Genomic DNA, 21,494 nt, shown 5'->3' with positions numbered 1-21,494 from the left:
GTGGTGGTGGTTTGGTTTTGTTTTTTCCTGGTCTAAAGCCTTCTTCTCTGGAATTCTGGTATATACTGTAGATCAACTAGGATATCCAGCCACATGGTCTGAACACTACTGGATTCTCCAACTTTCCATTGGTTGACAGCCATTGTCAGACTAGTTGGACCACAGCTTGTGAGCCATTCTAATAAATCCACTTTCTGCATACATGGAGAGATTCCTTCTACCAGTTCTGTTCATCTAGAGAACCTTCACTAATACTCCTGTGGGTTTTGTTGTTGTTGTTGTTGTTTTGGTTTTTTGTTTGTTTGTTTGTTTTTGTTTTTGTTTTTAACCTTCCCATTGAGGACGATGTGCCAGATAACAATAGTGTTCTACAGTGTTTGTCATCTGTTTCCTGCTTTGTTTCATACCTACCAGGTGAGAAGTAGCTGCAGTTTACCTGAACCCAGCATGAAGCCACGAAGCTCTTGTTTCCTAAAATCCTTCTTTGTTAATATTCTGGGCACCCTTCCACTTGTGGGGCAGATTAATAACTCCACTGCAAGTTGAGTAACGGGTTATGCATGCTATCTACCTTGATTCCAGGAGGAAGAAGGGGAAATGCCTACCGAGTGCTGTGAGGGGAGCTCAGTCAATCTCTGAAGTCGGTACCTGGTGAGCCAGGGTCACTACCCACAAAGGGGAGGAGCACATGGCTGAGTAGCAGGAACTAAGTGCTGGGTCCTCCCTGGAGATGGGTGGAAGACAGATGAGTAGGCTATTGGAGGATAGGCACAAAATCTACTGAAATGCAAATCCTTGCAGAACTGGAAAAAGTCTGACTCTGGACTGGAAGTTTTGGGCCAGGAACCACGGTGCTGAATCCCTAAGGGTTAGAGTGTAATCATGTCACTTAAGACTCACTGGCCAATCAGAGCCTTAGGCAGATCTGCCAATCAGAAGGGGAGGAGGGTTCTTTCGGGTGCTATGCGACTGGTTCCGCTTACCTTCTGAGCATACTTGAATGATTTGGTGTGATGTGCTCTGAGCCCTGCTTCTGGGTCCTGCGAGGTGTTCTGAGGCAAGCTCCGAAGTTGCGACATGGTGAGCACAGGGTTACTGCCAACAACTGGAAGGAGCAGGGGGCTGAGCAGCGGGAGCTGGTGTGGTGGGTCTTTCCCCCGGCTGGGTGGGAACCTGCGGCCACCAGTGTGGTCCCTTGATGTCCTAACCAATCGCTGCACCTGAGGGTAGCCTCTGCATAACTTTACTATGTCAGCTGTATCTGCTCAAGAGCATTTGGAACAGTGGGTTGTGCGTAGAAAGATCCCTGGCAGAATGAGAAACTCGGAGAACCCTAGTTTCTACAAGTTCTGCCCTCGGCATTTAACATTAAGATGTTTGATCCATTTGGAATTAATTTTGTGGAGGTTGGAAAAGACATCTCATGTTTTCGGTAGCAATGCAATATTAAGCTGTAGTGTAAAGGAGTAGAATTGGTGATGTGAAGGATTTACTAATGCTTAGTGTCGGAGGCCAGCTCGGGCGATCTAAGGTAGCCAATGGGGAAGAGCGTCAGCAGGGGCAAGACTTGGACTTGGGGGATATTTAGGGTTACTTTTTAATAACACGACGTTTACCTGTCTTAAATCTCAGTGAATTTGTAGTAGCCTGAGTTCCCCTGAGGCCAGAAACTGCAGTCTCTGACGTCTAGCACCTCATAGTAAAACGGAGATTAAGTAAAGTAGGCTTTGTCCTTATCTCCACCTGCTAGTTAAAGACTCAGGAAGAAAAAGAGACACTTTGAAAAGTGATTTTAATCTTTACTTCTAAGTTCTTTTTCTCAAAAAAAAAAAAAAAGAAAGAAAGAAAGAAAGAAAAGAAAAAGAAAGAAAAGAAAAAAATTCCAAAAAGTTCTCTCCTATTTCTAAGCTTTCTTTTTAATTTCTAAGTTATTCTACTCCGCAGTCATTCTTCCTGTCTTGCTCTCTCCTCCTGCTCTGATGTAACAATGCCCTTGTAATGTCTTCATTTCTAGTTTTTTATACCTTTTCTAAGGAAATAGATTACATGGTTTTTCCAAGCATCCTTTTTTTTTTTACAAAAGTTCACCAAAAGTTCAAACATAAATTCAAATCATAACTCGAATAAGACATTTACAACAGAGAATGTTTACATATGTATCCATTAAGACTAGACATTCATTATCTGTCACTAGCTTTACAGGTTCATGGGGAGTTAAAAACCATAACTAAGTTATCATTGAAATTTTGTATAGATAAACCCAGGCAATATTTTATCTTCTGTCCTTGTACCTACAATAAATCGTTAGTTCACTTTTTATGACCTTAGGTTAATTGTTTTACAACCTCTTGGAATGTGTTCTAAGTTTTAGATGCCTGCTTCCTATCTCAGAAGCAATTAACTTAGACTTCATAGTTTCTTCATACATTTCTGCTGACTTGATAGATGTCTCCCATTTCCTTCCACTTACCCCATATAAGGACTGTACAAGGTGTTATTCTTCTTAAGCTTACTTAGCATAAGACATAGCTTGTACAAGAGTTCCCCACCCCAGCATTTATATTTTCTATCTTCTCATTTTCCTATGTTTTTCACCATCCGGGACCTTCCACTTAGGATACTATTACTGAAGAATAACATTCTGTTTTAGGGCACTGGTGTACTTAAGAAATAATTCTGGGAATATTTTTGCTGTGTAAATCTTCCATCTGTCTATGTGGCTAGACTTGTCGTCTCCAATCCATATTTAAATTGTTCAAAACATAACCTGGGACCTGAACCTAAAAGAGACTTAAGGGTTATAGAATATGTGGAATGAGAAATTTGTTCTAGGCTGGCTTCTGTTTTAGCAATAACCAGTGCAGCTGGTCTTTGCTATTTTGTGGTTTCTTCTTTTCCTACCCTTTATCCACCGTTCTCACCAGATAGTAGAGAAACAAGGATAGAGGAGAAAGAGATCCTTGAATCTAATTTCTTTCCTTTTGTTTCTTCTTTAACCACAGCTACAAATAAACCTTAACCAACCTTCCTAAAACACCAATAACCCCCACCACCACCCTGTCTCTCAGGGCCCTCACATTTATGTACCTTCCACAATGTTCCTGGAATTCCAGATGTAACACCATCACAGAAATCTGTAGCTGACCAAACCATGCTTCCGCTAGAGCATGAAGCAACTCATGGTCAGTGGCTGCAACAGTCAGAAGCAGCCACACATCACTACACCTGGGATTAAAATGAAAGCACATTCTTGTAATATTTCTGCATTTTTAAAAGAAACCAAAATTCTAGAATTCTCAAAAATGTTACTACAAACCAGAATTGGATGCAAGCTATTATTAAAAAGATTTTTAAAAATTAATCTTTTAATTGTGTTTGGAGTGATTTCTCCCTGGGAAGGCATATTAATTCTAAAACAGCTGCATCTTCAGCCTTTCAAAAAAAAACTGTTTCTGAGACAAACTATGTTGACTTGGGGTCCCCTTGATCCTAGTCTCTTGCTTCCCAGGGCTTTCCTCTTGATTAAACATCCTAAATCCTTAAGTTAAAGGAATATATCATAACAGAGTTTTTAAATTACTCATTTGAGTCGTGTAATTAACTGTCCATTACAGGAAAAGAATTGCATGTGGAGCATGGCTTCTGCCTTCATATCATAACAGGAGGAACAGTTTACTGTGTACACTGCAGGGTGAAACAGGGTAGGCAATAGCTAGATCACAGACTAAAGTTTAAGGGAGTCAGCTGTAGGAGTCACCATTATGAAGAAGGACCTTACTCAGGCGGGGTGATGATTTTGTAATTTCACAGCATGTTAATTCATGGATATGACTGAAAACAGACCAGATCGATGAGTGTACAATTTGGGGAGGTTGTGTTGAGCCAATGAATGTTGAATTTCCAGTTAGGGGACTGTCCTATGGAGATATATACAATCTTCGTTAACATAGTTAAATCACCTCAGAGGGTTGACACACAGGCCTTTGGCTGTAGCTGTATGTCAGATTACAGGTCTCAGCAGTTAACATAGAACAAGGGGGTCAAGGTCAGACAGTACCTTTTTTTTTTAATCTTTTATTTATTTATTTTAAATTCCAGATTTTATTCCCCTCCTGGTCCTCTGACTATTCCACATCCCATACCTCCTCCCCTGCCCCGCTGTTTCCACAAGGCTGTCCCAACCCTCCACCCCACACCCCACCAGACCTTGAGGGTTAGGTGCATCTTCTCTGGCTAAACCCAGACCTAGCAGTCCTCTGTTGTGTTTGTGTTGGGGGCCTTATATCAGCTCGTGTATGCTGCCTGGTTGGTGGTCCAGTGTCTGAGAGATCTTTGGGGGGTCCAGGTTAATTGAGACTGCTGGTCCCACAGGGTTGCCATCCTCCTCAGCTTCTTCAAGCTTTCCCCTAATTCAACCACAGGGGTCAGCAGCTTCTGTCCATTGGTTGGGTGCAAACATCTGCATCTGACTCTTTCAGATGCTTGTTGGGTCTTTTGAGGGTCAGTCATGATAGGTCCTTTTTTGTGAGCACTCCATAGCCTCAGTAATAGTGTCAGGTCTTAGGGCCTCTCCTTGATCTAGAACCTACTTTGGGCCTGTCACTGGATCTTCTTTTCCTCAGGTTCCTCTCCATTTCCATCCCTGAAGTTCTTTCAGACAGGAACAATTATGGGTCAGAGTTTTGACTGTGGGATGGCAACCCCATCCCTCACTTGATGCCCTGTCCTTCTTCTGGAGGTGAGCTCTCTAAGTTCCCTTTCCCCAATGTAGGGCATTTTATCTAAGGTCCCTCCCTTTGAGTCCTGAGAGTCGTCACCTCCCAGGTCTCTGGGACATTCTGGAGGGTCCCCCCAACCTCCTACCTCCCGAGGTTGCCTGTTTCCATTCTTTCTGCTGTCCCTCGGGGCTACAGTCCTTTTCTGAAGACAGAACCTTATTAATGCCATTTCATCTACCAAGGAATGGCCTGGTTTTTGTTTTGTTTTGTTTTGTTTTAAAGATTTATTTATTTGTTTGTTTGTTTATTTTATATGAGTGTGCTGCTGCTGTCTTCAGACACACCAGAAGAGGGCATCGAATCCCATTACAGATGGTTGTGAGCCACCATGTGGTTGTTGGGAATTGAACTCAAGATCTCTGAGAGAACAGTCAGTACTCTTAACCACTGAGCCATCTCTACAGCCCCCCTAGCCTGTTCTTTTTTTTTTTTTTTTAAGTTGGTATAGCTTTTTTTTTCCAATTAGATTTATCTTTTTAAGAAATCAATTTTTGGTATTACCTTTTAAATTTAATGTTCTTAATTCATCAATGCCCTAATCTCTTATTTGCTTCTATTCTCCAATGTCTCTGGGTCATTAAGAATTTTATTCTTTTTTCTCAAGTGTTTTGATTTTTGTTTCTTCTGAGAACAATATCTTCTGTAGCTCAGGATTGCTTCATGCTATATAGTTAAGACTTGCTTTCAACACCTAATCTTGCCTCTGCTGTCCAGTGCCTAGAAGACAGTCCTGCAGCTCCTTTCAGGCTAGTCCCTGACTGGTCAGTGAGAAGGAAGAGAGACCAGTGAATGGGTGTCCCTCCTACCTCCCTGACTTTTTTAGGGTAATTAGAAATAAAGAAGGACCTGTGTAAGAATTGAGTTCACTGAGCACCTTTGAAGCTGGTGTATTCATAGCACAGAAAGAGATGTGGAGAAAAGAAAGTGAGAGCTTTCCTGCTTTGAGAGTAGTTGCCAATAGTCAGGTCATCAATTTTATATGATCAATAAAAGTCCAAAATGATCATTTTTGTAGGTTCACAGACCAAGGTAATCAAGAATCTAAATAAGGATCTTAACTTATTTTTAAATAACAAATTACTGTAGTTACACTAGTTCAACCAACACAGAAGATCTAGACTACTTGGTGTGGCTGTGCCTGACAGGCATGTAATTTTTTTCCTGGTTGAAAGTGCACAGCTTGAGAGAAGAGATGTAAATACTTGCTGTGCTCTAGTATACCTGTTTAGTCCCTGGAGAATACTGGACCATAAAGCCTGTTTCAACTTTTTAAAATAATTTTTGAGATTATATGTAAATCATTTCAGCCCCCTCATTTGTCCCTATTGTTAAGTATCAAACCCTGGGACAAATAGCTTAAGTGCCTGTCTAACAAATCAGAGTGGGCCTGACTGTCAGGTTCTCCCAGCATCCCTCAGTCCCTACCTGTGACAGGGTATGGGTAGCATATCCACCTTCTAGCTTAGGGATTAGGCTGCCTTTCTCCCAGCTGCCCTTCCTTATGTAATCCAACCATTTTGGGGACCTGGACCTTTTCATCTATCATTTACCCTCCTGGCCTTAGTCTGGCTTTCTCCCTCTCCCTTTCACTCTTCCCTTACATGACTCATGGTCAAGTCTACTCTGGACTCCCCCTTATGTCCCCTGTGTCTGGAGCTATGCTCTCCCTTTTATCTATAATAAACTTTCTACCATACCTAGGAGCAGCTGTGTCCTTTCCTTTTTTATTTCTTTTTTCATTCATCTTCCATTTACTGTTCCTTGATTTCAAATTCATAGCCACCTTTTGCTTATGTTGTTGTTACCTTTTGAGTTTGACTGAAGTTTGGCTACAGGACTTCCCAGATGTGAAGCAAAGGGTTTGCTGCCCTGGATGTTGAATGTGTAATGGAATGTACAAAGGACCCTGTGTCTTGGTACCCTGGGAGAGTGGAAGATTCTACTGAAATACAAATTTATCAGACCAGGGCTCTGTCTGCCCATGGCGTGGAAGGCAGAGCTGGGAAGGCCTGTGCTGTCTGAGTCATTCAATCTCTAATCCTCCAGTAGGAGAACTGCTACTATCCTCTGTGCAGGTTAGCAATCGGGAGGAGCACCAGTGGGAGGTAGCTTGCAGGTTCTTTCCATATCTCCTCTGATGCATCAGACTGCTGTGAGGGAGACCCCAAGTCATGTAATGGTGATTGTGGCAGCCACTGGGAAGAGCAGGTTGACTCTATCAGAGTCCAATCTGATTGGATTTGAATAGACTTCGAATCAGACTGTGGTTCTGTTGTTACATGTGGTGACCTGGTCAGAGGAGCTTGTCCTGTGAGCCTGGCTAAGTGTGGATTCCCTGGGAAGGATGAGGCTCTGCAGCTCTGGCAATAGGAAGCTGTGTTTCTTATAACCTCACTGCCCAGTGTGCACACACAAGCATTGTTTTTGGTATGCAGTGGGAAGACAGATGTCAAAACAAAAGCTCTGGTTTCAGGAATGGAGAGATGGCTAAGTGGCTAAGTGCACTGACTGTTCTTCCGAAGGTTCTGAGTTCAAATGCCAGCAATCACATGGTGGCTCACAACCACCCATAATGAGATCTGATGCCCTCTTCTGGGGTGTCTGAAGACAGCTGCAGTGTACTTACATATGATAAATACATATAATAAATAAATAAATACTTTTTCTAGAAGTTCTGAACATTGCATTGCACATTCGGTTTTGTGTGATAAATTTTACAAACAGTTTAAAAATTGTTAGAAAGGAGGTGATGGGAATTATCCTTCAGCAACATTTGATTAAAATCCTTTTACCTTTCTACTACCACCAGCCACAGTGGTAAGACTGAGGGAAATTCAAGGATACAAAAGGAGTTTCTGAGATGCAGAGGTTTCTTTGCATGAGATGCATGGTGCTTTGCAGGTGGGTAGGGCAGATTCCACATGGCAGGAAACAGACATTAAATTATTATTATAAATGGTTTGTGTGTGAGCTCAGTGAGACTGGGTTTGTGTGAGATCACAATGAGGCATAGGGGACTGCTGAGCATAGCCCACCTTTCTGATCACGTTCATACAAAGAGAGCCATAGAACATTGGACCTCTCTGGAAGTGAGATCAGTAGTGGCTGGAGGGTCCAAATATAACAGTTTAGGGGTCACTTTGAGTTATTTTTGTGGAAGTCGTGAAGTCTGTGTTTATTTAAATTGTATACACATGCAGTCATAGGTAACATTTCACATTTTTCGTGACTAAGTTTCCATCAGTCTTTTGATTAAAAGTTGACTATAATTTGGGGCTTACATTCTTGACTCTTTCTTTGCATCCCCTTATTCTTTCACAAATGTTGTAAACCTTTTGATTATTGTAGCTCTTTGGTAAGTACAGACTGAATTCACATTATGCCAAAATGTGCACTATTACTTCATAATTCCATTGGCGGCTCTGAGTTTTTTCACATGGCACATAGCTTTCCTATTATAAATTGTCAGGAATTTTCTTTGGATTGTTTTGAATTTATGCTGCAAATTGAACATACCCAATTTTTTTCTTTTTTCCTTTTGACAACACATCACTTTAATGTTGTTTGCAGTTGTATAAATGGGTAAAACCATTCATTTAGCAAATTTCAGTCAGTGTGTGAAACTGAAACTGATGTGAAATTAAATGCAAAGCCATAGATGAGGGCTTTATTTTAGATTTTGGTGACACAGAATACATTGTTAGGGTCACATAAATGATACCTTACTAAGTATGATTTAATTGAGAAAACAAAAAGAATGAAATAAACATGGTCCAGAATTTAACAATGAATCTGGATGTGACACAGGATTGTGTGTTAGCCTGCAAAATAAAATCTGATAGCAGTAGGTTGGGATTTTCCACAGATACTAAAATTAGTTAAAATTGTGTTGTTATATTTGATGTAAAATTGCACATATTTAATGGATGTATTCTGATACATTTAAACATAATACCTACACCTAAGTAACCCCCTCATACAGAGTTCTCATAAAAATTACAGAATTGCCATGGATCCCAGCAATCTTCTCAGTATATTTTCCACAAACTTGAAACTATCATTGAGATGTATCAGAATTGTCATGTTCATTGCAGTTGTATTCATGGTTGCCTAATTTTGAGAATAACTTCAATGTTCATTTGTTGAGGACAAGGTGGGTGCTTCAGGAGAACATTGTACTAAAGGAAGGAAGACAATAGCAATGGTTAAAGGATTATGCACTTGTAAAGACTCTCACAGTCAGTGCTGTCTTGGTCATAAAACAGCATGTTAAGCAGTGTCAATCCACTTCCATCTCCTATCTGATTTTAATCTTCAGTGCACCCTTATTTGTCAGATGAATATGAGAGCTTGAGCTATCTTGTCTATACTGCATGTAGCAATAGAAAATGAAGGGCAGAAAGCACAGAATCTAACAGAAGTAATCTCCTTCAAAGGGTTTTGCTAATGTTCTTTTTGGTGGTATGTGAAAGAGAAATGAAATCGTAAGTTTTTTTGTACTAAGAGTTGTTATAGAGATGAGCAGCAAACGTGCTATTATAGTATACTGTAAAAATGCAGAAAGTGGCTTTATTTGGATGGTATGAGAGCTTTCTACCAATGAGTCATACTGCATGAAAAAGTTAAAATGAGGTTAAGAAACAGTTGAACAAAAATGTAATAGTTTTAGGTAAGTGACTCATCTCTGTTTCCTCTGCATTAAATAACCTATCTTAGATGGTAACACTTTCATTTTTACTTTGGATAATGTTTAAACATGTAATATTTCTCTACATCAGTCTTTATATTTAATGCATTATATAATTAACACAGCAATTCTGTATAACATCATATATTTATTTCTATTATTTGAGTAGTTTTTCAAACATTAGTTTTCCTTAAAAAGAAGCAAGAGTATCCTTTGGAATGAAATGAGTAAAAAATGCTATAATTCCACATGCCTAACTAGTGGAAGAAAATGGACTGCTTTTGCTTCCTGAATGATATATATCTCACATTGCTGAGAGCAAAACGTCTGATTTCACACATAAAGACTGGACCTAAGAATGAGCTTGTGATGAACTCCTATGTTGCAGGGTATTTGATCACATTGTGACAAACAAACTAACTAACACCTGTTTCTAGATGTGGTGTGGCTCAGTCCTTAGCACACACCTTTAATCTCAAACAATAATGGTAAAGTTAGTTTTGAAAGTGATGTCTAATTGAGTAGTAGACAAAGTGATGAATCAGGGAAAGATCTGTCAGAATAGTATATGTCCAACTCTCACAAGAACAGAGAGGAAAGAGAGGCAACATAAGAGGGAATAGCACAGAGGGAGAGAGGAGGAAGCAGTTTTACTGAGAGTTTTACAGAGACAGGTTGTAGAGAGAGAACAAGCTAGACACACGTGAAGATAGAATGAGCCAGAGAATGAGAAGGAGGCAGAAGATGAGAACAAATTGCTAGAGTTCGTTTGAGGCCAAGCGCAGCAATTCATTCAGAAGTGAAAGAAGCCAGTTTGAATCAGTTAGCATGAAGAGGAGTTTGTGCCAGAACATCTGAATTGACCAGCTAACCAGAGTTCAGAAAGAAAAGGAAAAGGTAAGTTAATTCAGTAGTAAGTCTCAGAGGCCAAAAACATACTAGACCTATATAAGATTGTACAGAGGCTAGAAGCTTCCAGGGCTAGGCTTGGGCTAGCAGATGAAGGAAGTAAGCTGACAATTACATCAGGCAAATAAAAGATATTTTTACACTCCTGTGTGATGGTCACCCTCCACACAAACAGAATGAGAACTGTATCTGTCACAATCATGCTGTCTCTGTTTTCACTATTTCACATTTCTGTGTTCATTATTGCTTTCCTTCTTTGCACTTTTATTTAAGCTATATTGAATTAATTTTTAAATTAAAAACAAATTATTCTCTCATACAATGTATCCCAACCACTGTTTCCCCTCTCTCAACTCCTTCCAGCTAACCCCCTCCTCTCCCCAAGATGCACACCCCTTCCTCTGTTTCCTCTTCAGAAAGGAGCAGACCTCCAAAAGAGGACAGCCAAACAAGACAACACAAGATAGAAAAAGACAAGGTAAAAGCTTTCATATTGAGGCTGGACAAGGCAACCTAGGAGGAAAAGAATTTCAAGATCAAGCAAAAGAATCAGAGCTACACCTGCTCCCACTGTTAAGAGTCCCACTAAAATACCAAGCTAACAGCCATAACGTATAAGCAGAGGACCAGGCACAGACCCATGCTGACTCCATGCTTGCCACTTAAGTCTCTGTAAGGTTCCTAGAAATTCAGGCAGTGTTAGTCATAGGTTCTCTCCCATGTCCTGGGCCTCAAGTTGAACCAAACATTGGTTGGCCATTCAAACAAGTTTATTACCATCATGCCCCAGTACATCTTTCAGGAAGGACTAATTGTAGATGGAGGGTTTTGTAGCTAGGTTGGTGTACTGTCTAGTTTTGTATCAACTTGACACAGCTGGAGTTATCACCAAAAAAAGGAGCTTCAGTTGAGGAAATGCCTCCATGAGATCCAACTGTAAGGCATTTTCTCAATTAGTGATCAAGGGGGAAAGGCCCCTTGTGGGTGGGACCATCTCTGGGCTGGTAGTCTTGGTTCTATAAGAGAGCGGGCTGAGCAAGCCAGGGGAAGCACGCCAGTAAGGAACATCCTTCCATGGCTTCTGCATCAGCTCCTGCTTCCTGACCTGCTTGAGTTCCAGTCCTGACTTCCTTGGTGATAAACATCAGTATGGAATTGTAAGCTGAATAAACCCTTTCCTCCCCAACTTGCTTCTTGGTCATGATGTTTGTGCAGGAATAGAAACCCTGACTAAGACAGTTGGTGTCCAGGTTTTTCTTTTTGTAGCCTGTAGAGTACTTTCTCTCCCCAAACAGGCTAAAATATAGGAGTGAAGGCTCCAAGCCTTCACCCACTTGACCTCTACATTCAGAGAACTGTGTAGAATTTGTCTTTAGTGATGAGGCCCTGCTGTCAGTTTTCCTTAGGTTTACTGAGGGAAACTGTTAGATTTCAGTTTTGTCCTAGGGACCTCCTTGGCCTACAACTCAACCAAATGTAATGTCTTCCCAACACTGAAGCCCTGCCTGCCTACAAAGAATGGCCAGTTCAGACTTCATTACTGTGAGTCCTCATTAGGGTCACCCTCATAGATTCCAGGAAGTTGCCATTGCACTGATTAACCCTCAGATGTCCCCTAATTCCAGCTGTTTCTTCCTATACTGTACTCTCCCTTCATCCTCCCCCCAACTGATCCTTCCCACTCCTGATCTCATCAAACCCCAGTCTACTCACCAAAACTATTCTATTTCCCCTCTAGAGGGAGATCCATGCTTCCCCCTATATAGCCCTACTCTCTGGGTTTGTGGAGTATAACTTGATTATTATTTACCTAATAGGTAATATCCACTTATAAGTGAATGTATACCATATCTGTCATTCTGGGTCTGGGTCACCTCACCTAGGGTGATTTTTTTTTTCTACATGCATTTACTTGCCTGTAAATTCATGATGTCATTTTGTTTAAAACAACTGAGTGATATTCCATTGTTTTCCATTCTTCATTTGAGGGACATCTAGGTTGTTTCCAGTTTCTGGCTAGTATGAATAATTATGCCATAAACATAGTTGAGCAAACATAGTCCTTGTGGTAGGATGGAACACCTTTTGGATAAATGCCCAAGAGTAGTATAGCTGGGTCGTGAGGTAGATAGATTATTGGTTTTCTTAGGAACCATGATTCTGAGGAAATACTGATTTCCATAGTGGCTGTATTAGTTTGCACTCCCATAAGCAATGGAGGATTGTTGTCCTTTCTCCACATCCTTGCCAGCATTTGCTGTCACTTGTATTATTGATCTTAGCCATTCTGACAGGTGTAAGATGAATTCTCCAAGTAGTTTTGATTTACATTTCCCTGATGGCTAAGATGGTAAAGATTTCTTTAAGTGTTTCTCAGCTATTTGAGTTTCCTCTGTTGAGAATTCTCTGTATATATATATATATATATATATATATATATATATCCCATTTTAATTGGATTTTTTTTCCTTTGAAAAATCTAGTTTCTTGAAGTCTTTATATATTTTGTATGTTGGTCCTCATTAGATGTGGATTTGAAGAAGAAGAAAAAAACTTTTCTCATTCTTTGTCCAATTAACTGGGGTTTTGCCACTTTCCATGTATTTTCTATTATTGGCAAAGAGGAGAAACAGAGTGCATGAGAAGAGTGCTGTCCTGTAATATCTTTAATTTTTTTTAAAGATTTATTTATTATATGTAAGTACACTGTAGCTGTCCTCAGATACTCCAGAAGAGGGCATCAGATTTTGTTACCAATGGTTGTGAGCCACCATGTGGTTGCTGGGATTTGAACTTAGGACCTTCGGAAGAGCAGTCGGCGCTCTTAACCACTGAGCCATCTCTCCAGCCCTAATTTTTTATTATAATCTTGTAGTTGTTGTTTAAAAGACTTATAGATCTGTCTTTCTGTCTCTTTTTATTTGTGGTGCCATCTATATTGTGTGATTTTATTTATTACTATCTAATTATATTGTTATTCTTTGAAAAATGATAGACCTTCACCTATTTTTTTCTTCTGAAAATCTATTATATTGTTATGAGTTTCTTAAGTTTTTGATAGTTTGCGGACTTTCTGTGGAGAAACAGTTTTAGTTTCCTCTTTTTGGTCCTAAAGGCTTGCTTCTCCTCATCTCTTGGCAAATCTGTGTTTTCCAGTTGTTGCAATCATCGTTTTGCATTTTTCTACCTGAGTGATATGGTTAGCACATTGGATTTGGATTTTTAAAATTTTTAGTATATTATTGTCTCTGTGTGTCCTAAGTAGCTTCAATTGTTAACATTTTAGAGCCTACAGTCATCTAAGGGAGCCTTACTTGAGAGCATGCCCTCATCAAAATGGCTGAATGTGGTGTCAGTGAGAAATTGTGTTGAGTGATGATTGATGTGGGAAATCTCTTCCACTGAGGGTGGTAGGATCCCTAAGCAAGTGGACCTTGGCTGAATAAGGGGGCTAACTGAGCACAAGACAGTGACCAAGCAAGAGGGCAAACCAGGAAACAATGTCATGGTTTTTGCCTTCATTTACTTGAAGCTTGAGCTTGTATCCTAAGCTCCAAAAATGATAAACTGTGATCTAACAGGACCAAACAAGTAAACTATTCATTACCTGAGATGCCTTTGGTTAGAGGATTCAATCACAGCAGCAGAGTAGCAAGTTAGAATAAAAAAAAAAGTGGTACGCAAAAAGTGATTTTGCTTCTGGATAGAACCTGGGAATGTTCTCTTTTGGAGGAATGTAGAAACTATCAGGACTTGAGATGGCAAACAGAATAGAAAACTGTACTCAGAGCTTAATCAGCTGTTCCTGTAGCACCTGGAAGATTGGAGTATTGCCAGTAATGCAGACAGAAGTTGAGTTCATAGGATTTCAGTAGAAAATAAACTCCATGAAAAATTTAGCTAAAGGTCATTTGTGTGGTATTTTGACCCAAAATCTTTCTTATTCTGCCCATACCTTGAAAATTGAGTAATGCAGAATTAAAAAGTAATGATCTGAATTTTTAGATAGACCATTGAATCTGATAGATGACTATTACTAGTGACTCCTTCAGGACTACAATGGAAACGAAAAGCAACAAGTGGGGCAGAAATAAATGCAAAGTCTGTAGTTTGTGGAAGAAAACAGCAGTGCATACTTTCAAACGGCAATCAAATTCGGAAACAGAAGCATGAATTTTCAAAGAAAATATCACCATTAAAGAAAAGGTCCCTTTGCTCAGGATCAGAGGCCTAAAAGTTGCCCTTACTTCCTCCTGCTAAGCCTTCAATTAATGGAAAGAGTAGGCAAAATGATTCCTAGACCCAGGAAGGAACTTCATACAAAACCTGCTAAATCTGTGGTCCAAGTGTGGCAGGGTCCATCCCAATTTAGAATCCAAGCCTTAGAGGATCACCCAAGTTCTGGAAATAAGAAAGATGTAAAGTTTAAGGTCTCAATTCTTTCCCTGTGGTTTCAGTTCAGCACTGTTCCACCCGGCTGTTTGGCAGAGTCAGAGCCCCAGTGAGGGAGGATACTGTGAGAGTGCATTGCATGAAACTGTGAGCATGAAACCTGAGTTGCATTGTGAGACCATAAGATGTTGAGATACCTAAGCTATGAGACACCTGCCATGGAGAGCTGCATATTGAGAGAGTGCAAGTAACTAAACTGAGAGATGTATGAGAAGTTTCAGGGATAGGACCATCTAAGCCTTTTGAAACTGAGGCCCCGCATGTCTGAGACAGAGCTATAGGATTTGTTGTTTGCCCTGGTGGGTTTCTTCCCTCACAATGTACACATACTTCTCTATTGTAATAGGAAGGGGTATGTGTCATTGTATATAGGAAAGATATAACTTGCTTTCTAATTTTACAAGATGTTGCAATTCAGAGATAGTCTTGAAAGTCAGAAGAGACTTTGGACATTTGAACAGTATACAAGCTCTTGCAGACTATTAGGATCACTGAAGTTAGACTAATTGCATTATGGGATGACCATGAGCCTATAATGACAGAGTCAGAATGTAGTTGATTGAGTCAATCAAAGTTTCCAGATAGAATGATGTCTTTGAACACTTGTCTCTCCTTTGTGGCTTTCTTTGGGGGAAGTTATAGAAGCTTTTGAAGAAGGAGCCTTTCTAGATTCCATATCAGGGATGAGATTTGAATGTCTATAGACTCAACCCATTGCCTGATTTGTGTGTGTGTGTGTGTGTGTGTGTGTGTGTGTGTGTGTGTGTGTACTGTGTGGTGGTTGAAACTGATCTGTGAGCTTCCTTCTCATGCTATCATACATTCACCATTATAGACTATCCCTAAATTATGTAAGATGCAGTAGAAACAATTGCTATTCAGTGCTAAGCTACCTTGTGAGCCTGGTGTTTTTATATTTTTAATTTTGTTGGTTTTGTTTTTGAAGACAAAGTTTCTCTGTGTATCCCTGGCTGTCCTGGTATGTAGGACATACAGGCATCAAACTTAATCAGGTCCACCTGACTGTCTCCAAAGTGCTGGGATTGAATGTGGGCCAACATGCCTGGCTTTTTCTTTGTTTGTTTTTGAATTATTGACTGATTGGCCTAGAATGTAGGTTTTGATACATGTCAAGCATATGCTGTTGTGTTGAATCCACATTGTGAATTTTGAAATTTGGCGGAGAGAATATTCTGTTTCTCAGGATAGCATGTATTCATGACATTAATACTGCCTGGGTTTTACTGCCTGAGTTTTACTGCCTGAGCTTTCTGAGTCACTGAATTGCAGATGCATGACATTCTTCCTACCTGTTGTATTTGTTTTGATTTTTTAAAATAAATATGAGTATTTTGCCTGTATGCATGAATATGCATCTCATGTGTGCCTGGTCCTCATAGTAGTCAGAGGATGGCTTCAGACTTCCTTAATTTGGAGAAATCGATAGTTGTGAGCACCCTTGTAAGTACTGGCAATTGAGCCCAATTACTTGCAAGAGCAACAAGAGCTCTTCACTGCTGAGCCATCTCTCCTGCCCTATGTTTCTTATCAACAATTAGGATCAACATTTACATTGCTAATATTTTCATATGTCCATTTGTAACTGTTTAAACATGCATCCCCTTTTAATATCATTAATGTTACAGCTTAAACTTGAGCACTTCATGATTTTAGAAGGTGAATACAGAACTGGAGTGAATGTATAATTCTTTGTAGGAACTTCAGTAAAAACCTCTGAGTTCTATCTTCCTTGATTGTTTGTTTTTACAAGGGAAACAGGGACTTAATATATACCTTTGGCTGTCCTGGATAGACCATGCTGGTGTCCAACTCAATAAGATACAGCTTCCTCTGATTCCTGCTTGCTGGGATTAAAAGCATGAGCCAGTACACCCAATCTACTCATTATTTTTTGTAGTTAGTAATTGCTCATACAGTATCTCTGATGTGTGCTCAGTACTGTTTGCTTCTTTCTTTCTCTCTTTCTTTCTTTATATCAGTTAATTGGCATTTCTCTTGCAAGGCTATATCCTATTCAAAAAGCAAAGAAATGACAGAGGTGAATTTCATTTATTCAGTTTCCTTCTAAAATGACATTAGAACTTCTAGGTCAAGAAATAAGTGGGGGAAGCACCAAAATTATATAAATATATTGTCAATGAAGCATACATTTATTTTACAATGATGTCAGTATCATGCTTTGTGTTGTACACATGTATGGGATATTTTAGGATGCGGTGACCTATGATGATGTACATGTGAATTTCACTTGGGAAGAATGGGCTTTGCTGGCTCCTTCACAGAAGAGTCTCTACAAAGATGTGATGCTGGAGACCTACAGCAACCTCACTGCTATAGGTAAGTCAGTGAATTTTCCTTCACTTTTTAAAATAAGGGAACGATGGTTTCTTTGTTACTGATGCTCTTCTATACCTTCAGTTGAGAATGAGGAAGAATGGGGCGAATAAATCAGATTCACTGATGATAGTAACTTAAAATCTGACTAATTTTCAATAATAAATCATACATTTTCTGGTACTGTATTTTAGGCTGCAATTGGGAAGAGCATAATATTGAAGAATATTGTCAAAGTTCTAGAAGACATGGAAGATAATATTCATGTGCAAGTTAGTATGAATATACCTCTGAAGAAGTTTTAATATGTCCTGGACAGTTTTTAAAAAATAGCAACATTGTAAAAAAAAAAAGCATGTCTTTAAGTATATTGATGATTATTAAATTCTCACAAATCCATGTACCTCAATGTCAGGTTTCTGATTTGTGTTTGCAAGGCATTCTTCTATGAAAGAAGACAAGTAAACAATGCCTTAACAGTCATTGCCATTTGAATCATAGCCACATTACAGCTACTCTGTAGAACTGCCAATCTATTTAGTCTCATACAACTCACATATTGCAATATATAGAGATAGATAGATAGATAGATAAGTATATGTTTCTAATAAGCAAATATTCTATAGTATAGATGGTGTTGCTCATATACTTGTACCAACACTGCTAAGTTTAAGTGAGAGGGGCAGTTTATGAGAGTCAAGAATCCGTTAACCACAGGTCTATGATAAACAAAAAGTCAAACTGTGTGAATGCAATGTGGAAATCTTTAATTTGTTATTCTTTTAATAGGTATATCATGTAATATACCTATTAAATGGATAGAAGCATTGTACCCCTCTTCCAGAACAATTAGAAGATATGTAGTATTCCCCATTTAAGTAGACTTTCTCAATGTGATACAACCTTATAATTAGTTGGTTTTCCAACTTCATTGGCAATGCATCCATAAACTCACACTGCAGAAAATCCCTATGAGTACTAGTAATGTGGAAATTCTTCTCTGTTTGTCCTAGTTCACTTTGCAAATGTAGTGTATTTCACAATATAGGAAAATTTATTAATGCACCCAGTGTGTTAAAGCTCTGAGCTTTTCCAGTTCTCTTCAAATATGTGAAAAATTTCATAGAGAAAAAGGATACTACAAATGTGAGCCATGTAATAAACACTCTTACAATTACAGGTATCTTAAAAGACACAAAACAACCCATAATGAAGGGGAAACCATGAATGTAAACAAAGTGATAAAACTTATGATGTAATTCTTCTTTACAATTAGATCAAATTGTAAAACTGATTCCTACAGATAAAATTATAAAATTAATTCCTACAGATAAAATGATCCCTTGTTGTAGTGATTGTGGTAAAGCTTCACATGTGTCAATTATCTTTGCAGGCATGAAAGAAGTCTTACTGGAGAGAAACCCTCTGAATATACTCAATGTGTTAAAGCCTTAGTATGTCATAGTTATCCTCAAAAGCATGAAAGAATTCATTCTGGAGAGAAACTCTATGAAGGTATTCAATATGGTGAAACCTTTGTATCTCACAGTAGTCTCCAAAAACATAAAAGAACATATACTATAGAGAAACTCTATAAATGCAATCTATGTGATAAAGCTTTTACACATCATGGTAAACTTCAAAAGCATGAAAGAATTCATACTAGAAAGAAACCTTACCAATGTAATCAATGTGGTATAGCCTTTGCATATCTTAGTATTATCCAAATGCATAAAAGAACACATACTGGAGAGAAAGCTTACAAATGTAATCAATGTGGTAAAGCCTTTGCATATCTTAATAGTTTCCAAATACATAAAAGAACACATACTAGAGAGAAACCTTACAAATGTAATCAATGTGGTAAAGCCTTTGCATATCTTAGTAGTTTCCGAATGCATAAAAGAACACATACTGGAGAGAAACCTTACAAATGTAATCAATGTGGTAAAGCCTTTTCTTTTTTTTTTTTTTTTTTTTTTTTTTTTTTTTTTTTTTTGGTTTTTCGAGACAGGGTTTCTCTGTATAGCCCTGGCTGTCCTGGAACTCACTTTGTAGACCAGGCTGGCCTCGAACTCAGAAATCCGCCTGCCTCTGCCTCCCGAGTGCTGGGATTAAAGGCGTGCGCCACCACGCCCAGCTTTTTTTTTTTTTAAAGATTTATTTATTTTATTTATATGAGTACACTGTCGCTGTCTTCAGACACACCAGAAGGCATCAGATCCCATTACAGATGGTTGTGAGCCATCATGTGGTTGCTGGGAATTGAACTCAGGACCTCTGGAAGAGCAGTCGGACCTCTGGAAGAGCAGTCATTGCTCTTAACCATTGAGCCATCTCTCTGGCCCTAAGCCTTTTCACATTATAGTACTCTCCACAAACATAAAATAATACACACTGGAGAGAAACCCTATGTATGTAATCAATGTGGTAAAGCCTTTGCACGACTAAGTTATCTCCATGGACATAAAATAACACACACTGGAGAGAAACCCTATGAATGTAATCAATGTGGTAAAGCCTTTGCCCAACAAAGTCATCTCCAAGTGCATAAAAGAACACATACTGGAGAGAAACCTTACAAATGCAATCAATGTGGTAAAGCCTATAAATGTCGTAGTAGTCTCAAAAACCATAAAATAATATCAGATACTGCAGAGAAGCCCTATGAATGTAACCAATGTGATAAAGTTTTTGCGTATCACTGTATTCTCCAAAAACATAAAAGAGCACATACTAGAGAGAAGCTTTACAAATTTAATCAATGTGGTAAAGCCTATAAATGCCGTAGTAGTCTCAAAAATCATAAAATAATAACAAATACTGGAGAGAAACCCTATGAATGTAACCAATGTGGTAAAGCTTTTCCACATCTTCATAGACTTAAAAGACATGAAAAAATCCATACTGGAGAGAAGCCTTATAAATGTAATGAATGTGGTAAAGCCTTTGCCTATCGCAGTTCTCTCCCAAAACATAAAAGAACACATACTGGAGAGAAACCCTATAAATGTAATCAATGTGGTAAAGCCTATTCCCAACACAGTAATCTTAAAACACATAAAAGAATACATACTGGAAAGAAACCCTATGAATGTTATCACTGTGGTAAAGCCTTTAGACTACAAAGTCATCTGCAAGTGCATAAAAGAACACATACTGGAGAGAAACCTTACAAATGTAATCAATGTGGTAAAGCCTTTGCACAACAAAGTTATCTACAAGGGCATAAAAGAATACATACTGGAGAGAAACCCTATGAATGTAATCAATGTGGTAAAGTTTTTGCATACCCTGGTTATCTACAAGTACATGAAAGGAAACATACTGGAGAGAAACCTTACAAATGTAATCAGTGTGGTAAAGCCTTTCCATGCATTCGTGAATGTAAAAGACATGAAAGAATTCATACTGGAGAGAAGCCTTACAAATGTAATCAGTGTGGTAAAGCCTTTGGGTATTACACCAGTCTCCATATACACAAAGCAACACACACTGGAGAGAAACCTTATGAATGTAAGCAATGTAATAAAGCCTTTGCACATCATAGTCAACTTCAAAGACATGGGAGAATTCACACTGGCGAGAAGCCTTACAAATGTAATCAATGTGGTAAAGCCTTTGCACAACACAATTCTCTTCAAATCCATAAAATAATACATACTGGAGAGAAACCCTATGAATGTAATCATTGTGGTAAAGCCTTTGCATATTCTGGTTATCTTCAAGTACATAAAAGAATACATACTGGAGAGAAACCCTATGAATGTAATCAATGTGGTAAAGCCTTTACATGTCAGAGTGATCTTAAAAAACATGAAAGAATTCATACTGGAGAGAAGCCTTACAAATGTTAATAAATGTGGTAAAGCCTTTGTGTGTAACACCAGTCTCCGAAAACATAAAGCAACTCATACTGGAGAGAAACCTTATCAATAAAGGTGGTGTAGTAAATCCTTCGCCTCTTGTGGTAAACTTCAAACTCATGAAAGAATTCATACTGGAGAAGACCCTTACAAATGTAGTCAATGTAGTAAAGCCTATTCACAATCAGGTCACCTCCAAGTACATAAAAGAACACATATTAGAGCGTAACCCTATGACTGTAACCAATATGGTAAAGCCTTTACAGATCACAGTGATCTTCCAATCCAAGTGGTGGTTTGAATATGCTTGGCCCATAGCAAGTGGCACTGTTAGGAGGTGTGGGCTTTCTGGAGTAAGTGTGGCCTTTGAGGAAGTATGTCACTGTGGGGATGGGTTTTGAGATCCTATGCTTAAGCTCCACCCAGGGCAGAAGAGTCTTCTGTCTG

The 21,494-nt window shown here is 39.0% G+C and overlaps 1 pseudogene across 1 annotated transcript; it reads left to right on the top strand.

The window, feature by feature from the left end:
- The first annotated feature begins 17,021 nt into the window (after positions 1-17,021).
- On the top strand, positions 17,022-21,276 carry LOC110295842 (uncharacterized; annotated as a pseudogene). Its single transcript, XR_015047536.1, has 4 exons — positions 17,022-17,184; positions 17,376-17,457; positions 18,575-19,139; positions 19,533-21,276. The product of XR_015047536.1 is annotated as an uncharacterized LOC110295842 (transcript).
- Positions 21,277-21,494: the final 218 nt, after the last annotated feature.

Source organism: Mus caroli, unplaced genomic scaffold (assembly GCF_978045245.1).
Source record: "Mus caroli unplaced genomic scaffold, Mus_caroli_1 scaffold_7, whole genome shotgun sequence".
Lineage (NCBI taxonomy): Eukaryota > Metazoa > Chordata > Mammalia > Rodentia > Muridae > Mus > Mus caroli.
Note: the sequence above shows the minus strand (reverse complement) of the source record. Positions and strands in the feature narration are given on the sequence as shown.